Genomic DNA, 24,695 nt, shown 5'->3' with positions numbered 1-24,695 from the left:
AATAGCTGGAATTTAAGCTGAATATGTCATAGGACAAAAATTCCCTTTGAACTTCACCAACTTCCCACACTGTACATCTACAAACAGTGAGTACAAGGAACAGAGTTTGGTAGTTACATCGCTGCGAAAGCTTGTAACTAGACAAGTGGTCATATTATCAGGAGTCATAGAAGATGAATGAGGAGAATGATAAAGTAGGAATTTTCTGTGATAATTTTTTATTAAGCCTATGCATGACTCAGTTTCCCCTGTGCTCTGCCTCGCTACCCAATGAGGTCAGAATGGTTCAGTCTGCTCATTGGACAATGTATAGGGCGATGGGTGTGTTGCCTAGCTTTCTGGGACTTCAAACCGGTCAATAAAGGATTGGCCAAAGATGGCCCAGCCCACTTAAAGATCCAGAGAGACAATGAAAACCTTCTAATGAGAGAACAATCAACACTTCACAGTGGGAAGCTGGCACAGGTGAGAGAGGATACCAAGAAAAATCACTGTGCAATGTGAATGCTCATGCAGTTTTGTTGCCAAAAGGTGTTTTTCCTTGACAAAACATGCCACTGCAGACAAAACCTCAGAATGGCTACATGAACGGACAGGACAGGGCATAAGAGATGGGTTTTTGGAAGAGTTCGGCTGCTCCCACCTGGGACTGAAAGCAGCAGAAACAGCACCAAGAATGGGTGCAGAGTGCAGCTTGGCTAGGCCTTAACCCTCTCTCTCCTAAGCCAAGGGCTTTCAATACTGTGTTCTGGGTGACTAAAAACCTGCTATTTTCAAACAGCTGCACGAGTCCCTGCAATGCATAAGTCCGTGACAAAGACTCACATTTAGCCTTACTGGGCAGAGCTTACAGTAAGGCTACAGGCGTGATGGAGCTCAGTCTCAGAGGTGGGGAAGTCATGTGTCCCAGCCTTAAGGAAGAATGGGGTCAATTGGGGGCCTGCCACACTAAAGAGGTTTCCACAAGAGATTGTTTAAAAGCTTGGGTAGTGGATCTATAACAGAGAAAGCCAGCCTTGCATACACTGGAACATGCCCAAAGCCTCCTAGTATAGCAACACAAAACCTCAGGGTATACACGCCGTTACTGCTAAGCTTCCAGCCTTGCTCCCAGAGCATTAGAACTAACAACACCGTGAAAGAACAAAGTATCCTACAAGATTAAGGAACGCAATGAGGAGCAAACCATTAAACCATGGGCACATGTGCCCAGCCTCACTCTTCTCAGACAATTTTAGAGATACCCTTATTATACACATTTCATACAAGGCATATGGCTGTGTAAGTTCAGACAAGGCACAACTGTGCATACACACCTCTTAAGTATGATGGTTAGACAGAAATGAATGTTTACAGAGAACAGAATGACAGAGCTGAAAATGGAAGCCGGGACACTGTTACATACAGGCACTGCAATGGATTACTTTCTGGGTCCCAGCCTTCAAAGTTCAAGTTTTCGTTAAAGTAACTTGGATTCCTGCCCATTCAGCTACTTGGCAAGTAACTGACAATGGTCAGTTTTCATTGTATTTTGTTGAAATCCAGGAACACACTCCCCTTTTGAAAAGCCATCAGATATTTAAATAAGACAATCCATTGTACGAAATGTCATTATTCAGGACTCAAGGATAAGCCACATTTCATTGCTTTGTAACACAGGTTGGTGCCTAGTTCTGGATGGTTCAGCAACAAGAACTGTTTACTGAAGTTAAAATCCACACATTATTTATTAGGAAACAAAACCGCAGATGGAGGAGCAGCTGTAATTACTATGGATCGTCTAATAAAAATTACTCTGGCTTAGCAACTAACAGAATAAAAAGACATGTCACTTTCAATTTCCATCTCTTTTTCCAAAGGAAACAATTAGAACATCATCATCATCATCATCACCACCATCACCCATTGGCTCAGAGCCCGTTGGTGTCTGATGCCTCCCTTACTATTTCTTTACAGCCTCCCCTATCCAATGCAGAGTGGCTTAGTTTATATAGACTAGCTCTGCACCAATCTACTATTCCATCTACCCATTCTCTGTGAGGTCTGCCTCTCCTGTTTGAGCCATCCATTATGCCAGATACCAGGGTCTTGATTTCTACTTTGTCATTCGTTCTGCAAATATGCCAGAATAGCTGTAACTTCCATTGTATAATGTTCTGCAAGAGGTTCTCTTCTGGTTGTATCTTCCTGTGTAATTCCTCATCGGTGACCTTCTGCATCCAACCTATTCTCAGGATGTTTCTACAACAACTCCTCTCAAATGCCAATATTCTTCTCTTCGAATATTTTGTTATCGCCTTTTTCTCACATCTGTACAACATACTGCTGAATACACATTTTCAAGATGCTCAGCTTTGTTCCTAAGCTAACTGCTTTGCTTTTCCAGATCTTATCCACTGCCTTCAAATTAACTCTTGCTTTTGCTGTTCTAGTCGCTATTTCCTTCTTACACTGTAAATCATACATTATGTGGCTCCCCAGATATGTAAACTTCTCTATGTTCTCTAGTTCAATCCCATCTACACTGATCTTCCTTCCTATTTCTTTATCTCTAAATACCATTGTTTTTGTTTTATCAATGTTCAGACTCAGTCCATACCACTTCCCTTCCTTATTTAGCACCTGCCCTGCTTTCACTAGCTTCTCCTCATCTTCCTCAATTATAACTATATCATCCATGAACTTCAAGTTGTTAATTCTTTTCCCATGCACAGATATTCCTTCTGCCTCTTCCTTGATCTTGTCCATCACTCTCTCTAGATGCGTGATTAAGATACTCGGCAATATCTGATCTCCTTGTCTCGTACCTCTATTCATTCTAAACCAATTTCCCAAGTCCTTGAATGTTCTCACCAATGCCTCCACATGGTCATTGATATCCTTCAACAACCATATCAGTCTGCTATCTACTCCATATGACTCCAACACTGTCCAAGTGGCTTTCTGATCTATATTGTCAAATGCCTTCTGAAAGTCAATGAAGTAAGTGTAGATGTTCTTGTTCTTGCATCGAGCTTCCTCTACTACCAGTCGTAATGCCAATTATCTGCTGTATGGTACTTCTGTCTTTCCTGAACCCTGCTTGCTCGTCCGCTAGACGTTCCTCTGTCTGTGATCTTAGTCTCTCCATCAGTATCATCATCAGCACCTTGCCTAGATGACTCGTTAGGGCAATCATTCTGTAGTTCTCGCACTCCAATGTACTTCCTTTCTTGTGTATTGTCACTAGCATGGATCTTGTCCATTCTTTAGGTGCCTTCCCTTCTTTCCATGCTATATCATACAGTCGGTGTATTTCCTGAATCGTACTTTCTCCGCTGTATTTGATCACCTCTCCTGTGATCTTATTTCCAGGGCTCTTCTTGTTCTTTAGTCATTTCACTGCTCTTTCTACTTCCTCCTTCAAAATATAGGTCTCTCTCTCTCGATGCTCAGTGGAGAGATCTCTTTCATTTCTTCCATCAGTCTCTCTGAGGCACATGGGTCCAACTGTGTTTTGTACAAATCAGTGCAATATCTCATCCATCGCTGCACAATCTTCTCTTTGTTCATGAGCACCTCTTTGTTCTCATCTTTGACTGCCATCTTCTCCGGCTGCCACTTCCTGTTAATATTCCTAATCATTTTATGCACCTCCCTGATCTTACATTCGCCGTTATACCTCTCTGTATCTTCACACCACTCCTCTAACAGTGGCCTTTCCTTTCTGGCCTCTTTACTTACCTCATTGCATTTCACTATATGTTCCTCTTTTGCCCTCTCGGAAACATCCCTTCTGATCCTCAACATTCTCTTCTCTTGGACCAACTTCAGTGTCTTCTGTGTAATCCACTTCTTATTGATCTTTTCTTCTTCTGGATCAGTCTGCTCAATTGTTCTATTGCCGCGGCTATCCCTTCAACTTTCTTATCTAGGTCATTCTCTGTGCCCGCATTCCTAATCTTCTCTTCAAATGCTGCTCTGTATGCGTTCCATATTTCTTCCTCGCCTAGCCTCGCCACATCTCTTCTTTTCTTAAGCTGTGTCTTACACTTTCTTTTGAGTTTTATCTCGATGTTTGTAATCACTAGACTGTGGCCCGAGTCTATATCCACTCCTTGGAAAGTCTGTTACTTCTGCGCTGATGTTACCCATCATCTTCTTATCAAAATCTTATCTATCGTGTTCTGAGAGTTCCTGTTATTCGATCGCCACGTCCACTTCCTACAGCCCTTCTGTTGGAATCTCATGCTGCAGATCATGCTCCGCAGCAAACTCTAGTAGTTTCTCACCTTGTTCATTTCTTTCTCTGTATCCAAACCTTCCTGTGACTCTCTCCCAACCTTCGTTATCTGTTCCAAGCTTTGCATTCCAATCTCCTTCAATGATCAACACATCTCTCTTCCGTATCTCCTCCAGCATCTGTGTCAATTCTTCACAGAATAGCTCTTAGAGTAGAAAAGAATTAGAACAGTGTTTCTTTTATCATTATGTTGTTCATAATTTGTTCCCACATTCAAGATTCCATTAAACTCTTCTAACAGAATTAATTCCTCTCATTAGATAAGATTTTTAAAAACACAAATAGACATGTAACTACAGGAATATTTATGCAATAGCATATTGCACATCAATACCAAAGGAAAAAAAACAACCCTATGGTAATATATCAAAGTTTCGGTAAGCCCACAATAATACAAATACACAAAATTTGACATTGTAATAATGAATAAGTATAGAAGAGAATCATAATGCACCATCCTCCAGGCATATCTAAAGTTGGAGAGTGTTTTAATATACTGTATTATATGAGAATGTGATCACATAATTAAGGACTGTATCATAATGCATGTGATTAAGAGCTAAGGCTGTGTTTTCATCCTTACTATTATCACTTCCCGGGCTGCACATGCATTGCTGTGTTACACTAAACTCACTATTTTGTATGCCATTTTATTTTTTGAAAACAGACAAAATTTCCTTTTTCCCAGCTCTCTCCAAGATGTGTTTAGCTTTTCGTGACCCTCTTCCCAATGTTGTAAACGCTCATGAACATATCGAGTATGACTTCTACACTGCAATTAAAAACCCACTGCTGGTCCACATCAGCTGATTCCAGCTCAGGTTAAAGGTCTGTTGAAATGTAGTGTAGACATCTGGATTTGGGATGGAGACCAAGTTCTGCGACCCTGATCCACACAGGGTCCCAGAGCCAAGGCTCCCAGCTCATGCTCAAATATCTACGCAGCAATTAAACAGCCATTTAACCAGAGCCCCAAGAGCCAAAGACAGCTGACATAGCTTAGCCTCATGTGTTGAGCTACAGTGTAGATGTACCCAGTGTCTAACTGGGATTAAAAACTGAAATGTCTAAGGCTGCATCTACACTACCAAATTTTGTTGCCAAAAAAAGACAGTTACTTACCTCTGTAACTATTTGAGATGTGTTACTTCTCTCTATTCCAATAGTGGGTGTATAAGCGTTTGAACCCCCTACACAGTATTAAGTAGTGCTGTTATACTCCCTTTGCAATGGGCACAACTGATGCTGGAGTCTGCCACAACTTTTTCATGTTGCTCTGAATTGTCTTTATAATGAGGAAGGCCACCTTGGCTGAGCCCTCTGGTGCCAGCACATCCAAAATAAGGTCCAAGTACACCATTTCCTCAGCCTGCAAATTTAACCCCTGGGCCACCCTCCCTCAACAGGTCCTGGTGTACCCTCACATTCATACACGGGTATGACAGGGATGTACTGCCACCACTTTGTTTGGAGACCAGGAAGACGATGCCTCTAAAAGGCCTATTCTTGCTGCTCTTCTGGGTCCTCTGACACCTCACCTCCTGCAGATGTGACTGAGTGATGACTCGAGGAGGCACCACCACGGATGTGGCCCCACAAGGCATAGGAACCTCCTGTATCAGGGGAGGTGTAGGGGTCACAAAATGTGGCTGATCGCACGGCACAGATAAATGTCACCAAAGCAGCCCTAGACTCAGGATATTGCCTTTGGCTCTGGTGGTAAGCCCAGGGAGTCCAAAAGGCTGTCACTGAAGAGGTGAAAGTCTTCACTGGTGCTGCCAAGGAGTCCAGGTGGTGGACTCTGAATCTGAAGTAGGAGAGTACTCCGATGCTAGCCACAGTGGAGTAGATGACGGTGGTGCCAGAAAGGCCCCTCATGAGACCCCATCACTGCCACAGCGTTGTCAGCACCAAAGCTGCACTGGGTGCCAACAAGAGAGGTAGAGGGTGCACCAGAAGCCTCAATCAGTGGTCGATCCCACCATCAGTGCCAAGTGCATCAATGTTAATGGTGCCACCAATGCCTGGTGAAGGGAGCAGCAGGCAGTGCCAGGCCCAAAAACAGCACCGTAGACTGTCCCAGCATGGGCTGTTTTAGCTCAAAAGAGATCAGCACTGTCAGTTTGGTAAGACCACATGCTGCCTCAAAAGCACCTGGTGCGGAGGTGAGGCCCAAACCCTCATCCACCACCAAAGCCTTCAGAGAGTCCATAGATACCAGACTCAGTGGTCCCATCCTGGGGATCAGAGTCAATGGTGCCTGGGCTGAATCACTAGGCTTCACTAGGGCTGGTGCTGCACAGGTCAACTCTGGAACCTTGTCCAGCCTTCGGGGTGGAGCGTGGCCTCTCTCCGTCCACTTCTTTTTCTTTGGTATCGGGGAATGAGGTCCATGCTGGATGGAGGAGCTGGTTCAATGCTTGGGAAATCAGTACTGATGTCCTTGCTGTTCTTCGCAGTGTAGTGCTAAGGCCTCCCACACCAAAACTGGCACACTGCACACCAAAGAAGTGCAGGCCATCTACTGAGACTGTGGACAGCACACTGACTCCATGAGAATGGGTTTAATCCACTGATCCCTCTCTCATTTTGTTTGCGGTTTAAACCCTCAGCAAAGAAAGCACTTATCAGGGAGATGGCCTTCTCCTGGCCACTTAAGACATGCAGTGTGCAGGTCGCTTCTGGCATATGCTTCTTGCACTTAGCTAACTACTACCTACAGAACAATAAATCTAATCTACACTACAATACAGTCTGTTGAACTAGGGGAATTCAGTACTTGCAAAGCATGAACCAAAGTTCTAAGACCATTACTGGTGGAAAGAAAGAACTGAGCAGGGCTGGGATCAGCAGGGGTATATATGTGATGTCAGAGAGATGTCACAGGGGGGCACTACAGCTGCCCTGAATGCCACCACGAGGGAAAACTGATCTCTCAATCACGCATGTACACATACTTAAGACCTCCTTTACGCATCACTGAAACAGCAAAACACCATGCTCAAACTAGCTAGGAACACAGAGGGTAACAAGAAGACATTCCACAAATTTATTAGAAGGAAGAGGAAGACCAAGGTAGGCTCTTTACTCAATGAAAAAGTAACAGAAAACGTTGAAATGACAAATTTCTGTTTCAGTTCTCACCAAAAAGGTTGGTGGTGACTGGAAGCTTACAATAGTAAATGCTGGAGAAAAGGGTGTCGTTTCAAAAGTTAAAACAGGAAAAGAACAAGTTTAACATTTCTTAGAAAAATTAGATATCTTCAAATCAATAAGACCTGATGAAATGCATCCTAGAATACTCAAGGAGCTGACTGAGCAGATATCTCAGTCATGAGCTATCATCTTTGAAAAGTCATGAAAGACCAGAGAGATTCCAGAAGAGTGGAAAAGGGCAAATATAGTGTCCATATACAAAAAGAGAAATGACGACAACTCAGGAAACTACAAACCAGTCAGCGTGACTTCTGTTCTAGGAAAGGTAAAGGAATAAATCCATCTGGAAACATCTCAAAGATAAGGTAATAAGCAATGGTCAGCATCAAGAACAAATCAAGTCACACCAGCCTGATAAGTTGCTAGCCTATCAAAGAAAGCTATCAAACCTCTTGTGGATAAGAGGTATATATGGCGCATCTAGACTTTAGTAAAGCATTTGATATAGTCTCACATGACCTTCTTACCAATACAAAAGGGAAATACAGTCCAGACAGGACTACTATAAGATGGGTGCGTAAATGGCTGGATTACTGTTCCCACGCAGTAGCTATCAAATGATCACAGTCACGCTGGTAAGGCATAAGATGGCTCTGCAGGGATCGGTTCTGCAGGGATCAGTTCTGCGACCAGTTCTATTAAATACCTTCATCATCAGTTTAGATACTGGCATATGCTTATAAAGTTTGAGGATGACACTAAAAGCTGGGAGAGGTTGCAAGTGCTTTGGAGATAGAATGACAGTTCAAAATGATCTGGGCAAAATGGAGAACTGATCTGAGGTAAATAGGATGAAATTCAGTAAGACCAATAGAAAGCACTCTGCTTAGGAACAGACAATCAATTGAACACATACAAAATGAAAGATGATTGACAAGGAAGGAGTAAGTACTGCTGAAAGGGATCTAGAGGTCATAATGAACCACAAGCTCAGCATGAATCAACAGTGAGACCCTGTTGCAAAAAAAGCCAATAGTTTGGAATGCATTAAACAGCAATGTTGCAAGCAAGACACTAGAAGTAATTCTTCCACTCTACTCTGAACTGATCAGGCCTCAACTGGAGTACCATGTCCAGTTCTGGGCACCACACTTCAGCAAAGATGTGGAAAAATTGGAGAAGGTCCAGAGAAGAACAACAAAAATGATTCAAGGTCCAGAAAATATGACCTATGAAGGAAGATGGAAAGAATTGGGTTTGTTTAGTCTGGAAAAGAGCAGACTGAGGGGACGTGGCAACAGCTTTCAAGTATCTATAAGGTTGTTACTAGCAAGAGGGAGGGGAAAAAGATGTCTAAACTCTGGTGACAGGACAAGCAGCAACAGGCTTAAATTGCAGCAAAGGAGATTTAGGTTGGACACTAGGAAAAACTGTCAGAGTGGTGAAGGTCTGGGATAAATTTCCAAGGGAGATTAAAAACCTCCAATGATGGATATTCCACAAGGAGCGGGTTAGACAACCTCTGTCAGGAATGAGCTAGATGGTGCTTGGTCCTGTCAGCAGTCGCAGTATTCTATTAAAAAGGCTGCAAAACCATCTCTGGCGCTTCATGCATGAGTATATTGCACGGGTGGGCAAGTTACAGCCCACGGGCCAGATACAACCCACAAAGCCTTTTAATCCAGCCCACAGCTTGCCCCTGCAGCTCGGAGCACCACCACTCAAAGCATCTGGCTGTTCCCTGTGGCTCTCAGTGCTGGAGCGAGTTGGGAGCTTCCCTTGCTCCCCCAACCCCCAGCAATTTTTGAGATTTTGAAAGATTTTGCTGGGAGAGGTTGCAGCACAGCACAGTTTCTCAGTTCCTGTTCCTTGGCTTCTGGCCAACAGGACTGAGACATTTTGCTGAGGATGGGGGCACCACACCAAAGCCTCCCACATTGAACAACCAGTTGCTTTGAGTGACCTGGGCTGCTGGAAGGCAAGAAATCCTGCCTGAGGGTGCTGCCAGCCAGGAGCTGTTTAGGGAAGCACCTCAGGGCCAGAGCCCACCTCTAGCCCCCAACCCAAACTCCCTCCTAGACCCTCTGTAGCTCACCTGTCAAACAGTGATACACTCACTTCATGATCCCACCTACCACAGAAGCTCTTACTTTGTCTTTTGAAAGAAAAAAACCTGTTGGACCTTGTTTACGTGAGCCACTCTTTTCACTTTTCCACTGACAGGCCTCCAACTGTCACATTTCTAAAGTAAAATTTGGCAAGTGGCTATTAGCTACAATTTGGCTCAATTGCTCTGAATTCGCCTCTTTTTTGGTAACAATAACCCTAATCCAGCACAGTACTAAAGTACCGGTTACCTTTAATCCTGTGAATAGCCACATTGAACTAAACAAAACTAAGCTTTAAGGCAAAAGTGTATCATTGCACTGTAGCAAACGTAAGCAGAAGAGGTAATGGGTTTTGAAGGACAATTTTCCATTGCTCTCCATACAGGGTTTAATACAGATTTTAAACCCACACAACTCTATCCTACATCGCGTGAAGGACCAGTGCATATCCAGTACTCATTTATCCCACAGATCAGATTTGTCTAAATTGAGCAGTACCTTTTTACCAAACTGCATGTCTGACTTACTGATCTGAGGCCGACTAAAGAATATTCATATTCAGGCATTAATCCTCCCAGCTCCTGCTCTTATCTTCCATGTGTTCCCTTCCTCTCCAGGATTTTCTCAGGACCTTCCACATTCTCTCTCTCTCTTCCCTCTTGATCACACATTTCATCTAGAGATTCTTTCAGGATGTGTCTTCACTAGGCACCGTAAATCAACTGCAGATATGTAATTCTAGCTATGGCAACCATGTAGCTAGAATCAACTTATCTGCACTCAGCTTACAAATCCATCCTTAGGGAAGAAGGTCAAAGGGAGAGTTTCTCCTGTTGACCTAGCTCACGAAGAGTTCAGAGCTAAACTGATCCCTGAGAGATCCATTTCGTGTGTCCCTACCAGATGTGCAAAATCAAACCCCAGAAGATCAACCAAATGGGTCCATCTTCTGGGCTAGTGTAGACATAGCCTTAGTTTCATTTCCCCATCTTGCATTTTTTAGTGTCCCATGCCTACCTCAGGCAGTTCCTGGTTTATATAAGGTAGGGACTTTTATATAGGTAAGAGGTAAAATCTGTTTTAAGGCACAGTACTGCCCCCTACTGGATAAGACAATGAGCAGTTATGGGAAAGATGGAGTTCGTTGCAATGGAGACATTTGGAGTTGACTTGGATTTTAGTTTTTTGAATAACTTTTGATAAGACTTGGTTTATGTCTCCCTGAGACCCCATGAATGAGCACTACAGTGGCTAATGGCTATCTGGTGATTCCGAATGTAAACAGTGAGCGATTACATCAGCAGGAGCTCCCTCAGACTTTTGAGCAATGCACTAACAGCTTAGGAACACATGGTCTTTTGTGGCACAAACCAACGGGACAGGATGAAAAGCTCAGTCATATTCCACTGAAATCAACAATTTTGTCATATTCTTCAGTGAAAGCAGAATGAAGCCTGTTTAAAGAAGTAAAGTATCAGAGGGGTAACCGTGTTAGTCTGTATCCGCAAAAACAACGAGAAGTCCTGTAGCCACCTTATAGACAAACAGATATGTTGGAGCGTAAGCTTTCATAGGCAAAGACCCGATTCGTCAGATGGTCTTTGCCCACCAAAGCTTATGCTCCAACATATCTGTTTGTCTATAAGGTACCACAGGACTTCTCGTTGTTTTAAAAGAAACAAGTTGCTCTTGAGGGACCCTCTAGGGTGACTTTACCCACCATGGGGTCTGCATCCTCAATGATTTCCTTTGCTTGCACATGCAGGTTCTTTGCCATGTGCCTGAAGTGGTTTTGGTGACTCATGCTGGCCATAGCGGGGCACCTCATGGTGCAGGTACCAGCTATCACCAAGTATGGGGAAAAGGAGGCTCTTAGAAGAGGATCCTCTTGGCCCTCTGGCTCCCAGGAGGGGGACGCAGACACTGCCAGAGATTCCACAGTAGTCTCGGGTGCTGATGTTGCACTGGCTGCCACAAGAAGAGGTCTCAGTGCTGTACTTGGTACCATGTGTGCAAGAGCATTCGCCTGATCCCTCAGAGACTGATTCCAGTCGAAGGTGGCCAACGCGAGGCACAGAAAACCACCGATGTGGCCCTAGAGGCATGCCTCAGAGACTGGTGATAGGCCCATGGGGTCCAAAAGGGCCACTGAGTGAGTGCCTGCCACTGCTGAGACCAGGGTGATATTGGTGCCAGCATGTGCCATAAGCTATGGTGCTGGGCATGGTACTTGATGCACCTAGAAAGTGATGACTACTTATCCAAATCTGATGAGTAACTGGTGCCTAAGCAAGGAGACACCAATGCTGATGGTGCCTGAGAGCAGTATCACAGTGATGGAGACAGATACTCTATCATTATCGGCTTGCCCCTGTGCTGGACTGACCACACGGCCGACTGTCGGGCACTGTGCCATCAGAGATGGAGATGCCATGGTCCATGCCTACGGCTGTGTAGGATGGAAATTTCTGAGGCAGGCTATGGTATTCTGCTAAAGACCCCCTATTCGAATCCTAAAGTCTGGAAAAGGCCTATAATTCTGTAGTTCAGAAACCCAATTAGCATGAGTGGAAGATTATTCCTGCTTGTCCCCCACTCTTCTCATTCATAAGACCCAGAGAAAGTTGTCCCAATGCAGACAGGGTCTTGGAGTTTGGAGGGAGGGACAGTTGCCCTGGCAACCGCATTTCAAGAAGAGGTCATGCAAGAGAGAATCAGGATGTAGCACTATCCCATTTGCTATCTCAGGCTGGTACTCAACACAAATACATTTTTGTTCTATGCTGTTACTGTCTCTTTCGCTTTGATCTTCTAGATAAGCACCCCTGGATATGCCCATGTGAAGGCACCATCATTACTCTTGTAGATGCATCATCCATCCAATTAGACACAGATGTGGTTACATGTCTGCTTTGTTTAAGTAACTAGTTAAGAAAAACCACTTGTACTAGAGACAAAATGTTCTATAAGCTATGGGCAGGGATACTAAGTAATTTTTTTTTTAGCTATTGCTCTCATTTCGTCTTGCTGCTATGACCTATCCAAGTTGGGTAACGCCTATGCCGTAGTTCCCCCTGCTCATCAATAATCTATATAAATCAATTGTAACCTATTGTCTGGCAGTGCCCCACTGAGTCCTGATGGACAAAGTAACGCTCCACCAACGCTGTGTATAATAAGCCCTCCTACTTGCTTCACATGCGGTGTCCAGACTTTGTTCCAAAAGGCTGTGTTGGTGCCAATGCCTGTGTCAGTCATCTTTCACATCGGGGAGTACACCATCATAGCAATGAGATCCCCTTACAGCCTCTACAAGTGTCTGGTGCAGAGAGGAAATTCAGTTTCTCCAAGTCCTGCCTGCCAAGGAGCACCACCAGCTCTGGACTCAATGAATCCTGTGGTGAGGCTGGAGTCAACCATGTGGGATTTACTGCCCTGTTTTTGGGTGCCCTGACTTAGAGTGTACCCTACTAGGGGCCTTCAGCGAATGCTTGGTAGGAGACAACACAACATTCTTGCCCATAAGTTGCGGAAGTATAGATTGGTTACATGGACTGTAAGATGGATAGAAAACTGGCTAGATGGTCAGGCCCAACAGGTAGTGATCAATGGCTCTATGTCCAGTTGGCAGTCAGGTTTAAGTGAGGTGTCCCAAGGGTCAGTTCTAGGGCCATTATTGAGAACAACATCTGATGAAGCAGGTCTTTGGCCATGAATGCTTATGCTCCAAAATATCTGTTAGTCTACAAGGTGCCACGGGACTTCTTGTTGTTCTCAAAGCTACAGACTAATACGGCTACCTCTGTGATATAGGGCCATTCTTGTTCAACATCTTTATTAATTATCTGGATGAGGGGATGGATTGCACCCTCAGCATATGTGCAGATGACACTAAGCTAAGGGGGACAGGTAGATATGTTGGAGGGTAGGGATAGGGCCCAGAGTGACCGAGATAAATTGGAGGATTGGGCCGAAAAAAAAAAAAATCTGATGAGGTTCAAAATGGACAAGTACAGAGTTCTGCCCTTGAGATGGAAGAATCCAAAGCACTGTTACAGGCTGGGAACCGACTGGCTAAGTAGCAGTGTACCAGAAAAAGACCTGGGGAGTATGGTGGATGGAAGGCTGAATATGAGTCAACGGTGTGCCCTTGTAGCCAAGAAGGCCGGCAATACATTCAGAAGCATTAGGAGAAGTATTTCCAGCAGACCTAGAGAAATTATTACTCCCCTCTATTTCGCACTAGTGAGGACTCATCTGGAGTACTGTGCCCTGTTCTGGGTTCCCCAGTATAGAAAGGATGTGGGCACATTTGAGCAGATCCAGAGGAGGACAATGAAAATGATTAGGGGGTTGGAGCACATGACCTGTGAGGAGAGGCTGAGGGACATGGACTTACTTAATTTGCAGAAAAGAAGAGTAAGGAGCAATTTGACAGCAGCCTTCAACTTCTGCTAGGCAGAGATGGTGTTCACCTTTTGAGGAGAGAATCATAGAATCATAGAACAACAGAGCTGGACGAGACCTAGAAAAGCCATTGAGTCCAGCCCCCTGCTCTAAGCAGGACCAAACCCATCAGATCAGCCCCTATTTGGACACAGACAGGTCAACCTAGTGAAGAGGGCTTTAAACTAGGTTCGACGCGGACAGGGGAGCAAGGGCTATAATGGCAGAGAAAAAAGAGAGTCAGAGTAAAAACTGGGAGGCAAGATCAAATCAATATCTTAGATGCCTATATACAAATGCAAGACGTATGGATAATAAGCAGGAAGAACTGGAAGTGCTAATAAAGAAATACACCTATGATGATGTTGGCATCACAGAAATTTGGTGGGACAATACACATGATTGGAATGTTGGTATGGAAGGGTACAGCTTGCTCAGGAAGGACAGACAGGGGAGGAAATATTGCCTTACATATTGAAAATGTACACACTTGGACTGAGGTGGAGATGGACATAGGAAATGGATGTGTTGAGAGTCTCTGGGTTAAGCTAAAAGGGGTAAAAAACAAGGGTGATGTCCTACTAGGAGTCTACGACAGGTCACCTACCCAGGTGGAAGAGGTGGATGAGGCTTTTTTTAAGCAACTAACAAAATCATCCAGAGCCCAGGATTTGGTGGTGATGGGGGACTTCAACTACCCAGATATATGTTGAGAAACTAACACAGCGGGGTATCGACTATCCAATAAGTTCTTGGACTGCATGGCAGACAACTTTTTATTTTAGAAGGTTGAAAAAGCTACCAGGGGGAAGTTGTCCTAGATTTGATTTTAACAAATAGGGAGGAAGTGGTTGAGAATCTGAAAGTGGAAGGCAGCTTGGGTGAAAGTGATCATGAAATCATAGAGTTCTCAATTTTAAGGAAGAGTAGAAGGGAGAACAGCACAACAGAGATAATGGATTGCAAGAAGACAGATTTTGGTAAACTCAGAAAGCTGGTAGGTAGGGTCCCACGGGAAGCAAGACTGAGGGGAAAAATAACTGAGGAGAGTTGGCAGTTTTTCAAAGGGACATTATTAAGGGCTCAAAAGCAAGCTATTCCGCTGCATAGGAAAGAGGAAATATGGCAAAAGACCGTCTTGGCTTAACCATGAGATCTTGCATGATCTCAAAATAACAAAGGAATCATATTAAAAAATGGAAACTAGGACAAATTACAAAGTATGAATATTGGCAAACAACACAGGAATGCAGGGGCAAGGCACAAATTGAGCTCAAACTAGCTACGGGAATAAAGGGAAACAAGAAGGCTTTTAATACATACATTAAAAGCAAGAGGAAGACCATGGATAGGGTAGGCCCATTGCTCAATGAGCAGAGAGAAAAAGTAACGAGAAGCTTGGAAATGGCAGAGATACCTAATGACTTCCTTGTTTCAGTCTTTACTGAGAAGTCTGAAGAAGGAATGCATAACATAGTGAAAGCTAGTGGGAAATGGGTAGGTTAGAAGATAAAATAAAAAAAGGAACAAGTTAAAAATCACTTAGAAAAGTCAGATATCTGCAAGTCACCAGGGCCTGAGGAAATGCATCTGAGAATACTCAAGGAGCTGATAGAGAAGGTATCTGAACCATTAGCTATCATCTTTGGAAAATCAAGGGAGAACGGAGAGATTCCAGAAGACTGGAAAAAGTCATATATAGTGCCTATCTATAAAAAGGAGAATAAGAACAACACAGGAAACTACAGACTGGTCAGTTTAACTTCTGTGCCAGGAAAGATAATGGAACAAGTAATTAAAGAAATCATCTGCAAACACTTGGAAGGTGGTAAGCTGAAAGGGAACCACCAGCATGGATTTGTAAAGAACAAATCACGTCAAACCAATCCAACAGCTTTCTTTGATAGGATAATGAGACTTGTGGATAAGATAGAAGTGGTAGATGTGGTATACCTAGACTTTAGTGAGGCATTTGAAACCATCTCACGTGATATTCTTATCAATAAACTAGGCAAATACAACATAGATGGGGCTAGTATAAGGTGGGTGCAAAACTGACTGGATAACCGTACTCAGAGAGTAGTTATTAATGGTTCTCAATCCTGCTGGAAAGGTATAACAAGTGGGGTTCCACATGGGGTCTGTTTTGGGACCAGTTCTGTTCAATATCTTCATCAACAATTTAGATATTGGCATAGAAAGTACGCAGATGATACCAAGCTAGAAGGGGTTGCAACGGCTTTGGAGGATAGGGTCAAAATTCAAAATGATCTGGACAAATTGGAGAAATGGTCTGAGGTAAACAGGATGAAGTTTAATAAAGACAAATGCAAAGTGCTCCACTTCGGAAGGAACAATCAGTTTCACACATACAGAATGGAAAGCGACTGCCTAGGAAGGAGTATGGCAGAAAGGAATCTAGGGGTTATAGTGGACCACAAGTTAAATACGAGTCAACAGTGTGATGCTGTTGCAAAAAAAGCAAGCATGATTCTGGGATGCATTAACAGGTGTGTTGTGAACAAGATACGAGACGTCATTCTTCCGCTCTACTAGGTGCTGGTTAGGCCTCAATTGGAATATTGTGTCCAGTTCTGGACGCCACATTTCAAGAAAGAAGTGGAGAAATTGGAAAGGGTCCAGGAAAGAGCAGCAAGAATGATCAAAGGTCTAGACAACATGACCTATGAAGAAAGGCTGAAAGAACTGGGCTTGTTTAGTTTGGAAAAAAGGAGATTGAGTGGGGACATGATGGTGATTTTCAGGTATCTAAAAGGGTGTCATAAGGAGGAGAGAAAAACTTGTTTTTCTTGGCCTCCAAGGACAGAACAAGAAACAATGGGCTTAAACTGCAGCAAGGGAGGTTTAGGTTGGACATTAGGAGAAAGTTCCTAACTGTCAGGGTGGTCAAACACTGGAATAAATTGCCTAGGAAGGTTGTGGAATCTCCAGCTCTGGAGATACTTAAGAACAGGTTAGATACATGCCTAACAGGGATGGTCTAGACAGTGCTTGGTCCTGCCATGAGAGCAGGGGGCAGACTTGATGGCTTCTCAGGGTCCCTTCCAGTCCTAGCATTCTATGATTGCTGAAAGAGGGGGCCTAAAGAGGAAGGAAAGAGGCTGTTCTCAGTAGTGAGGGATGGCAGAACAAGGAGCAATGAGAGGGAGAGGTGTAGGTTGGACATTAGGAAAAACTATTTCACCAGGGCTGCATCTATACTACCCCTTCCTTTTGGAAGAGGCACGTAAATACAGCCAATTAAAAATGCAAATGAGGCATGGATTTAAATATCTCATACCTCATTTGCATACTCCCGCAGGATCTCACTTCCAAAAGGGGCTGTTTTCAAAACAGAAACAGCCATATAGACAGGGTTCCTTCAAAAGGAAACCCCGCTTTCGAAAGCACCCTTCTTCCCCCTCCCCCACAAAAAGGGAAGAAGGGTGCTTTCAAAAGTGGGGTTTCCCTTCCACGGAACCCTATCTACATGGTTGTTTCTGTTTTGAAAACAGCCCCTATTTGAAGCGAGATCCTGTGGGAATATGCAAATGAGGCACAAGATATTTAAATCCATGCCTAATTTGCATTTTCAATTAGCTGTATTTACATGCCTCTTCCAAACGGAGGGGTTGTGTTGATGTAGCCCAGGAGGGTGGTGAAGCACTGGAATATGTAACCAAGAGAGGTGGTGGAATTTCCATCTCTAGAGGTTTTTAAGTCCTGGCTTGATGTAGTCCTGGCTGGGATGATTTAGTTGGGGGTTGATCCTGCTTTGGGCAGGGAGCTGGACAAGGTGACCTCCTATAGTCCCTTCCAGCCCTAAGATTCCATGATTCTATGACTGGCCTCTATCAGTTTTCTTTTTCTTATGCAGCTCCGGAGAGCGAGAACAGTTCTGCATGCTCGAACCTGCTTGGTGCTATGGGAAGCATTGTTGGTGTTCCTTCATGGTGTTTCCTTAGCACGGACGAGTCCCACACTGCAGACATGCACTGCTCACCACTCCCTTAGCAGGAGTTTCAGGCGATGGATAGCATTCTTTCCTTGTCCTTGGCCTGAAACTCTTACAAATAGGGTACTTGTAAATCTGATGTCCCACTCCAAGGCACCTGAGGCACAAAGAGTGCAAATGACTCTTGGGCATAGGCTCAACATAGCCCTTGCAGGAGTTAAACTACTGAGAATGCAATGTGTTCCATTCAGGAGCAATGTAGTGTGGGGACGGGGCACAAACGAACTACTACAATTATAAAATGAACTATGTACAGTAGATCCCCGACTTACACAGAGGTTGCATTCTTGCGCAACCCCGCGTAAGTCAAATTTCGCTGCAGTGCTGGTCACTTTCCTGGCTCCCCTAAATGGCAGGCAGCCCAGAGTCAGGCGCCAGCTCCCCACCACCATGAATCACCTTAAACTGAGACACATGCACCTGGAGTGGGCATATCTCAGGGTTCTACTGTACAACACATACTGCAAACAGCACTTACAAAGCCAACAACCATCACTGGCAGTAAGAACAAACTAAGAGGGCAGCGGGTCAAATGCACCATGCCATAAAAGCTCCATACCAGGGGGCTCCGCAGCTGATCCAACAGGTACTGCTACAGGAAAATTCTTTGACGATTGTGTGTGCAGCATGTACATACACCTATTGGAATGCACCCGAGCAATCACTTCTAGAGGGATAAGGACTTTTTAGGCACTTCAAATGCTGCAGCCAAGCAGCAGCAGCTGTGCTTCATTGTAGACACTGACTAGGATGGCAAGAGGGGTTCTCTCATCAGCAGAGGTAATCCACCTTCTTAGAGGTGGTAGCTAGCTTGGTGGAAGATTTCTTTCTTTAACCTAGTGCTGTCCAAGCCAGAGGCTGTTAGCTTAAATAAGTCATTCTGGGGGCTGGATTTTTCACACCCTAAAGTGGTGTAGCTGTATTGACCTAACATTTTAGTGCCGATAAGGCCTAAAAACATGCAGTAACTCAGCAAGACACAGACACACTTTGATGGCTTTACTCACACCCCTGAAATTTAAAATAAATTAAATTGCCAAGCTCTATCCTCGCGTCACATAAAGAGGACCACAGAACATGAGTTTAAGATCAATCTGGGGGTGGCTTGGAAAACAGGTCTGCAGAGGATAAGCCATGCAAAAAAGCGTGGATACAGTAAAGTTATGCTGGGTTAATTGGACTGAAGCATAGGACATGGACATAGGGAATACCACATATCTGAAGTTACACAGCAAACCTCTTCCTTCATATACCCTTACTCATTGCACTGCATTTACATCGCATCACGTTTAGAGACTGGCTTGGTTATGTCATAGGAACTAACCTGTGCACTGCACCACTATCCATACACCAGCTACTGCTGCCTGGTACAGTTGGCCTTGGCACTGCCTTACATAAGCCTACAGAATAAGCTCACTCTGCGCCGTTAAAGGAGACATTTGTAATTTTAACTTTGCTTTTATCATCATTATCACATAAAAAAACTGGTACAATATAAAAATCTTTCTACGTCTTGCCACAGAAAACTTGTATGAAACTGAACACAGGCCAATTAAAACAACATTCACTGGCTCCATACCAGAAATGGCCCTTTTCAGCTACTGTGCAACATTTCTTACCATCAGCATTGGCAGGTTTTATTTTATTCATGTGCCAGCATCTTTAGCTTACTGTGAAACTTGGAGAGTGAACCTATATGCCAGCAACTCTGCTTGTAAGCAGTAACACCTGCACGTGCAAGTGTACTGCAGGTACAAACAGCAGCACAAACCTGTGATTTTATTACAACCTGGTTCCCCCTTAAATAGACATAATCCTGGGAATTAGGACACCATTTGTAATCCTAGTTCTGACACTAACTCACTATGCAAACTTGAACTGGCTATGTCAATTTGCCTGGGCCTAAATTACTCTCCTGTAAAAAGGCGAGAATGATATTTTCCAGCTTCATAGCTAAGTAGCACCTGTAAAGCACTACGGCAATAGCAAAGCAGAGCAAAGCAAGCCAGTGGCAGAAATGATAATTGACCTCAGGAACTCTTGGCTGGCCATCACTCTGCACAAACCCTTATGGACCACCTTTTGGGATTCAACCACCTCTTGCCTTCACAAATGTGAGCTCTGCACTGAAAGGGCCTTTCAAGAGTTCACCTGCCCAAATGAATTTTTCAGTGCCCTGACATTTAAAGGTGTGTGAGGGAAATATGGATACAAAGTCACATGGAGTTAATTTCACACATTCTCATATTAAAAACCATCAACTTGCTCTCCGAGGCACTACACGATAGCTATGGCAGTACTATGGTCAAGCACATTTTTTTTTTAAAACAAACACTTAACTGATTTTGTAATTTTTGGCAAAGGAGACAAGTTTGTGACAACGTGGACACCAGTAAAGAACTAAAGCTTGAAGAAAAACCCGATACCGACATTTCTTTTAGGGAATGCAGAGAGATTACTTCTTGCTAACATTTAATTAAACAAGCTGAAAAGGAAAAAAAAAACCAGAATCCACTCAAGAATCACTCTTATTGTTGGTCTTGAACATTCCTCAACTTCACCACATAAATATTTATGAGTTAAACTGCATTTCTAAATACTACAAGACGTTGACTAGATTGTTCAGAACATCTAGAGAACAAAATGAAGTCACTGCATGGCTGATCTGGCTTACTGCAGCATTTGCTGTTTTAATTTAATCTTCACTGTAATTAATCACTGGCTCTCAGTGTGGTTAATGATATTGCTGCTGCAGGAAAGCATGTGTACAGGTTTTGCCAAAGGTTTACTTAAATGATATTTTATTCCTGCTTTGTGGAGAACAAACATTGTAGTAAGAGCTGGGTTTCTGTCTCCTGGACTTGAAGCATGTTCACCTTCTCATTAATAAAACACTTCAGGAAGCCTTCTGGTTTTTGACCAAGCTTGTCAGAAGCTGGTAACCACAAGTAAATTCATTCTGGTACTTGGGAGGCCATACAAGTGGTGTGGATTTTCAAACGCTTTGATTAACTTCTACACGATCTTGTCACAGGAACGATGGTCTCCAGAATGAGCCCAGCGTCCCTGGACTAGAGCAGGTGAACTTAATCCCGGTAATTATAGGTGTAGACCTGCCTTCTTTAAAGGGCCAAGAGACTTGAGACTGAAGCCCCAAGATTCAGGTTTGTCCCCTGCCCCCACTCCCAGAGCAAGGGGTTTCAGAGTTTGGCTTTCACCTCATCCTGGGGCTGTGTAGTGATTTTTGCTGTCACAAAAGGGGTTGCAGTTCAATGACATTTGACAACCCCTGTCTTAGAAGATGTCGTAGCAAGAAAGAGCCTGAAGCACAAGCCTAGTGTAAGGCCTGAGGACTGGAACAAAGGTAGCAGAAGTTCTACAGCGAGCAACGGTCAGGCCCTGTCTAAAGCAGATGTTTGCCTGTAAGTCTGTATCTAGGACATGAACTCAGCAATGAGTCAACAGTGTGACAGTCAAAAAAAATAAAATAAAAAAAAGCTAACATGATTCTGGGATGCAATAACGGGAGTGTCGTAAGCAAGACACAGGCAGTAATAATTCTGCTCTACTCTGCGTTGATTAGGCCTCAGCTGGAGCATTTTGTCCAGTTCTGGGCACCACATTTCAAAAGGAAGATGTGGAGAAATTGAAGACAGTCCAGAAAAAAGAAAAGAAAGGTTACTCACCGTAGGAACGGTGGTTGTTCGAGATGTGTCCCCGTGGGTGCTCCACATTAGGTGTCAGGCTCGCCCGGCGCCGCAGATCGGATCTTCCAAGCAGTTTCTGCCGGACCGCGCATGCGCCGGTGCGCACCACTCCCCCGCGCGCTCCTGGCCACGTGCGCGATCCGGTCCCCGCCAGTTCCTTGACCAACCGCCTCGGATGCTCCTGCAAAACACTAAACAGAGATCTGGAGCGGGGAGGATGGGAGGGTAGTGGAGCACCCACGGGGACACATCTCGAAGAACCACCGTTACTACGGTGAGTAACCTTTCTTTCTTCTTCGAGTGTCCCCGTGGGTGCTCCACATTAGGTGACTACCCAGCAGTAACCCAAGATAGGAGGTGGGTAATCGGATTATGTGCAGCTTGTCCCCGAGAGGACCGCTGTCGAGAGACGGGTATCCTCTTGGAATACCCTGTGAAAGGCGTAATGTTTGGCGAAGGTGTCACAGGATGACCAGGTCGCCACTCTGCAAATGTCTTTTAGCGCAACGCCCTTGAAAAGGGGCTGTTGATGCTGCCACCGCCCTAGTGGAATGAGCCCTGGGCATAGCCAGGAAAGGAGTCTTTTGAGTTTGTAGCACATTTTTATGCAAGATACGATGTGCTTCGAGATTCTCTGCGAAGAGAGACATTCTCCTTTTGATTTGGGAGCGATAGAGACTAGGAGTCTATCCGTTCTCTGGAAGGACTTGGTCCTGTCTATATAGAAAGCTAGCGCCTCCTCACGTCCAGGAGGTGTAGGCGCGCCTCTTTGTTAGAGTTATGAGGCTTTGGATAAAACGAGGGTAAACAATAGGTTTGTTAGTATGAAACTCAGAAAGAAACTTTAGGAACAAAGGCTGGATGCAGCCATATGGTTACCGCCTCCTTGGAAAAAACAGCGCAGGGTGGTGTTGCCATAACTGCCGCAAGCTCGCTCACCCTGCGAGCTGACGTGATTGCGAGAAGAAAGATCGTCTTTATAATAAGGAGGCAGAGGGAAACCGTGGCCAAAGGCTCGAACGGTGGTCCCCTTTTCGCATTAAGCACCAGGTCCAAGTTCCACGAAAGTGGAAGCGGTTTCCGAGGGGGGTATAGGTTTACCAGCCCTTTAAGGAACCTGGTAACCATGGGATGGGCGAACACCATGTGCCCTGTCTCTCCGTGTCTGAATGCCAAAAAGGCGGCAAGATGGACCTTAAACGAGGATAGCGAGAGTCCTCCTCTCTTGAGGTCCAGTAAATACTCTAATATCACAGCCATAGGCACCGAAAAGGGGGGCTAGCTGTTTGGTAGAACACCATGCCGTAAAGCGAGTCCATTTCTGCTTGTAGGTCTTCCTGGTGGAAGTCCTCCTGCTACTTTCTAGGACTTGCCGCACTTCCTCCGTACATGTGCTCTCTAGGGAGCTGAGCCATGGATTAACCATGTTTGTAGTCGCAGGCCTTGGGGGTGCGGATGCACTATGGACCCCTGGGCTTGCGTGAGCAGATCCGGTGCCACTGGAAGGGGCATCGGTGGCCGGTCCGACATGCGCAGGAGTAGGGGGAACCATTGCTGTCGATCCCACGTTGGGACTATCGGGATCATTCAGGCTCCTTCCCTCCTGGCTTTCTGCAACACTTTGTGGATGAGCACTGTGGGAGGGAAAGTGCAAAGCAGGGGGCCCCTCCATGAGATCGCGAAGGTGTCCCTCAGGGACCCCCGTCCCAGTCCTGCCCTGGAGCAGAATTGCGGGCACTTCTTGTTGTGCTGAGTAGCAAACAGGTCTATTTGGGGAAAAACCCCATGCAGGAAAAATCGGTTGCAGCAGATCGGGACGGATCTGCCACTCGTGCGTGAGTGCGAAAACGCGTGCTCAGCTGGTCTGCCTTCACATTGTGAGCGCCTAGGAAGTACGAGGCTTTCAAGGTTATATTGTTGGCAATGCAGCAGTTTCACGACCGGACTGCTTCTGCACATAAGGCACGGGACCGAGCTCCTCCTTGCCGATTTATATAAAACATGGTGGAGGTATTGTTTATACTGATCCCGACTACTTTGCCTTTTATATGGTCTCGAAAGTGTCTGCAGGCGTTGAACACTGCTCTGAGCTCCAGTATATTTGTGTGCAGTGACTGCTCCGTGGAGGACCACAGCCCTTGCGTCACCTCTTCGCCCATGTGTGCTCCCCACCCTATGAGGGAGGCATCTGTAGTAAGAAAAACCAATATGTGTGGTTGGTGGAAGGGTACCCCTGTTAGCAGGTTCTCGGGGTTTACCCACCATTGCAGGGATTTGCGCACCTCTGTTGTGGGCGACGCCACCCTGTGAACAGTGTGTGCTGCCGGGTTGTATACGCTCGCCAGCCAGTGCTGCATACTGCGCATGTGTAACCTGGCGTTCTGTTCTACGAACGTCGCTGCTGCCATGTGGCCCCGCAGCTGTAAGCACGTCAGAACCAGCACCGTAGGGCTGAAGGTGAAGACTTGCACGAGGGAGCCGACGGCCCGAAAGCGAGTCTCTGGTAGATACGCCCTCGCTGTAATAGAATTTATGCGTGCCCCTACGAACTCTATGTCCTGCGTGGGGTCTATCTTTGATTTTGTCAGATTGATAACCAGGCCGAGCGAAGAGAACGTGCCTGCTGTGACGCATATGATGCGTAGTACCTCCTCCTTCGAGGCCCCTTTGAGTAGGCAGTCATCCGGATACTGGAATATAAATACCCCGTCTGTGCAGGTAGGCTGACACCACTGCCAAGGGCTCGGTGAAGACTCTGGGGGCCGAGGAGAGGCCAAACGGTAGGACCTTGTATTGAAAATGTTCTTTGCCTACCATGAAAAACCAGAGGAATCGTAGGTGAGCCGGATGAATAGTTATGTGAAAATACGCGTCTTATAAGTCGAGGGCTGCGAACCAATCTCCATCGTCTAGTGCCGTAAGGATGGAGGCGATTGTGATCATCCGAAAGCATTGCTTGCGCAGGTACCGGTTGAGGCCTC

General features: G+C 45.0%; 1 protein-coding gene across 3 annotated transcripts in view; it reads right to left on the bottom strand.

Moving 5' to 3' along the window:
• Positions 1-24,695, bottom strand: part of PNPLA7 (patatin like domain 7, lysophospholipase) — a 255,620-nt gene that overhangs the window by 148,085 nt on the left and 82,840 nt on the right. The gene's annotated exons all lie outside the window — the stretch shown is intronic.

Source organism: Carettochelys insculpta, chromosome 21, assembly GCF_033958435.1.
Source record: "Carettochelys insculpta isolate YL-2023 chromosome 21, ASM3395843v1, whole genome shotgun sequence".
NCBI lineage: Eukaryota > Metazoa > Chordata > Testudines > Carettochelyidae > Carettochelys > Carettochelys insculpta.
Note: the sequence above shows the minus strand (reverse complement) of the source record. Positions and strands in the feature narration are given on the sequence as shown.